The sequence below is a fragment of the Rhinopithecus bieti genome, unplaced genomic scaffold (assembly GCF_001698545.2).
Source record: "Rhinopithecus bieti isolate Rb0 unplaced genomic scaffold, ASM169854v2 repeat_6772, whole genome shotgun sequence".
Lineage (NCBI taxonomy): Eukaryota > Metazoa > Chordata > Mammalia > Primates > Cercopithecidae > Rhinopithecus > Rhinopithecus bieti.
Window position 1 is genome coordinate 1 of NW_016832839.1, and position 3498 is coordinate 3498.

Below are 3498 nucleotides of genomic sequence, written 5' to 3' on the forward strand. Positions count from 1 at the left end.
ACAAAGAACTCAAACAAATTTACAAGAAAAAAAAAACATAAAAAGTGGACAAAAGATATGAACAGACACTTCTCAAAAGAAGACCTTCACATAGCCAACAGACACATGAAAAAATGCTCATCATCATTCGCCATCAGAGAAATGCAAATCAAAACCACAATGAGATACCATCTCACACCAGTTAGAATGGCAATCATTAAAAAGTCAGGAAACAACAGGTGTTGCAGAGAATGTGGAGAAACAGGAACATTTTTACACTGTTGGTGGGACTGTAAACTAGTTCAACCATCGTGGACGACAGTGTGGCAATTCCTCAAGGATCTAGAACTAGAAATACCATTTGACCCAGCCATCCAATTACTGGGTATATACCCAAAGGATTATAAATCATGCTGCTATAAAGACACATGCACACGTATGTTTATTGCGGCACTATTCACAATAGCAAAGACTTGGAATCAACCCAAATGTCCATCTGTGAGAGACTGGATTAAGAAAATGTGGCACGCTGGGCCAGAGCCCTCCGGGGACAGGAACCGGATGACCGCCCAGGCCAGATCCCACCCGGCAGCCGAAGCACGCTGAGCCGGCCGGCAGTGCAGTCCCAGCGGCCGCGGGCAGCTCACCCAGAAGGCCGCGCGGGGTGGGGGCGCGGATCCTTACCCTGGCGCCTGGCACGCAAGCCCCGGCGTTCGCTGGGGAGGATTTCCTTGCTGCTGCTTAACTTGGAGGAGTACTGCTTTGAACAGCATAGAGCCAATCACATTTTGCACAAGTGCAGTCACCATGAAAGGAAAATCAGAGGATCCTTAAAAATATGTTCAAAATCAGCGATTTTTTGAACCAGATGCAATATCCCAGCCCATCATCAAGATTCCTTTGAGAGACTGTATAAAAACAGGAAAGCATGGAGAAAATGGAGCCAATAGACACTTCACAAAGGAAAAATCTGGGAGTATTTCACTCATTTTCAGTCAGGTATATTTCATTAAAGAACATAATGTTGTTGCACCATATAAAATAGAAAGGGGCAAAATGGAATATGTTTTTGAATTGGATGTTCCCGGGAAAGTGGAAGATGTTGTGGAGACGTTGCTTCAGCTTCACAGAGCATCCTGCCTTGACAATTTGGGTGACCAAACCGCCATGATAACAGCTATTTTGCAGTCTCGTTTGGCTAGAACATCATTTGACAAAAACAGGTTCCAAAACATTTCTGAAAAGCTGCACATGGAATGCAAAGCAGAAATGGTGACGCCTCTGGTGACTAATCCTGGACCCGTGTGCATCACGGACACAAACCTCTATTTTCAGCCTCTCAACGGCTACCCGAAACCTGTGGTCCAAATAACACTCCAAGATGTTCGCCGCATCTACAAAAGGAGACACGGACTCATGCCTCTGGGCTTGGAAGTATTTTGCACAGAAGACGATCTGTGTTCTAACATCTACCTAAAGTTCTAGGAACCTCAAGATAGAGATGATCTCTATTTTTTTTTTTTTTTTTTTTTTTTTTTTTTTTTTTTTTTTTTTTGAGACGGAGTCTCGCTCTGTCGCCGCGGCTGGAGTGCAGTGGCGCCATCTCCACTCACTGCAAGCTCTGACTCCCAGGTTCAAGCCATTCTCCTGCCTCAGCCTCCCGTATAGCTGGGACTACAGGCGCCCGGATGATCTCTATTTTTACATTGCCACATACCTAGAGCACCATGTGGCGGAGCACACTGAGAGCTACATGCTGCAGTGGCAGCGAGGACACCTTTCCAACTATCAGTACCTCCTTCACCTCAACAACCTGGCCGACCGCAGCTGCAATGACCTCTCCCAGTACCCTGGGTTTCCATGGACAATACATGATTATTCCAGCTCAGAATTAGATTTGTCAAATCCAGGAACCTTCCAGGATCTTAGTAAGCCAGTGGGGGCCCTAAATAAGGAATGGCTGGAGAGGCTACTGACACGATACCAGGAAATGCCTGAACCAAACAAAGTTCATGTATGGGAGTCACTACTCTTCCCCGGGTTATGTACTTTTTTATCTTGTTAGAATTGCACCAGAGTATACGCTGAGCCTACAGAATGGAAGATTTGATAATGCAGATAGAATGTTCAACAGTATTGCAGAAACTTGGAAAAACTGTCTGGATGGTGCAATGGATTTTAAAGAGTTAATTCCAGAATTCTATGGTGATGATGTGAGCTTTCTAGTCAACAGCCTGAAGTTGGATTTGGGAAACAGACAAGGAGGACAGATGGTTGACGATGTGGAGCTTCCCCCTTGGGCCTCCAGTCCCAAGGACTTTCCCCAGAAGAGCAAAGATGCATTGGAAAGCAATTATGTGTCTGAACACCTTCACGAGTGGATTGATCTAATATTTGGCTACAAACAAAAAGGGAGTGGTGCAGTTGGGGCCCATAATGTATTTCATCCCCTGACCTATGAAGGAGGTGTAGACTTGAACAGCATCCAGGATCCTGATGAGAAGGTAGCCATGCTTACACAAATCTTGGAATTTGGGCAAACACCAAAACAACTATTTGTGACACCACATTCTCGAAGGATCACCCCAAAATTTAAAAGTTTGTCCCAGACCTCGAGTTATAATGCTTCTATGGCAGATTCCCAAGTCTCTCCAGGTGAAGAGTCTTTTGAAGACCTGACCGAAGAAAGCAAAACACTGGCCTGGAATAACATCACCAAACTGCAGTTACATGAGCACTATAAAATCCACAAAGAAGCAGTTACTGGAATCACAGTCTCTCGCAATGGATCTTCAGTCTTCACAACATCCCAAGATTCCACTTTGAAGATGTTTTCTAAAGAATCAAAAATGCTACAAAGCAGCATATCATTTTCAAATATGGCTTTATCGTCTTGTTTACTTTTACCAGGAGATGCCACTGTCATAACTTCTTCATGGGATAATAATGTCTATTTTTATTCCGTAGCATTTGGAAGACGCCAGGACACATTAATGGGACATGATGATGCTGTTAGTAAGATCTGTTGGCATGACAACAGGCTATATTCTGCATCGTGGGACTCTACAGTGAAGGTGTGGTCTGGTGTTCCTGCGGAGATGCCAGGCACCAAAAGATACCACTTTGACTTGCTGGCTGAGCTGGAACATGATGTCCGTGTAGATACAATCAGTTTAAATCCTGCAAGCACACTGTTCGTTTCCAGCACCAAAGAAGGCACAGTGAATATTTGGAACCTCACAACGGCCACCTTAATGCACCAGATTCCATGCCATTCAGGGATTTTATGTGACACTGCTTTTAGCCCAGATAGCCGCCATGTCCTCAGCACAGGAGCAGATGGCTGTCTTAATGTCATTGATGTGCAGACAGGAATGCTCATCTCCTCCATGACGTCAGATGAGCCCCAGAGGTGCTTTGTCTGGGATGGAAATTCCGTTTTATCTGGAAGTCAGTCTGGTGAACTGCTTGTTTGGGACCTCCTTGGAGCAAAAATCAGTGAGAGAACACAGGGCCACA

General features: G+C 44.9%; 1 pseudogene across 1 annotated transcript; it reads left to right on the top strand.

The window, feature by feature from the left end:
* The first annotated feature begins 540 nt into the window (after positions 1 to 540).
* Positions 541 to 3492, top strand: LOC108524596 (protein FAN pseudogene; annotated as a pseudogene). Its single transcript, XR_001884090.1, has 2 exons — positions 541 to 1478; positions 1666 to 3492. The product of XR_001884090.1 is annotated as a protein FAN pseudogene (transcript).
* The last annotated feature ends 6 nt before the right edge of the window (positions 3493 to 3498 follow it).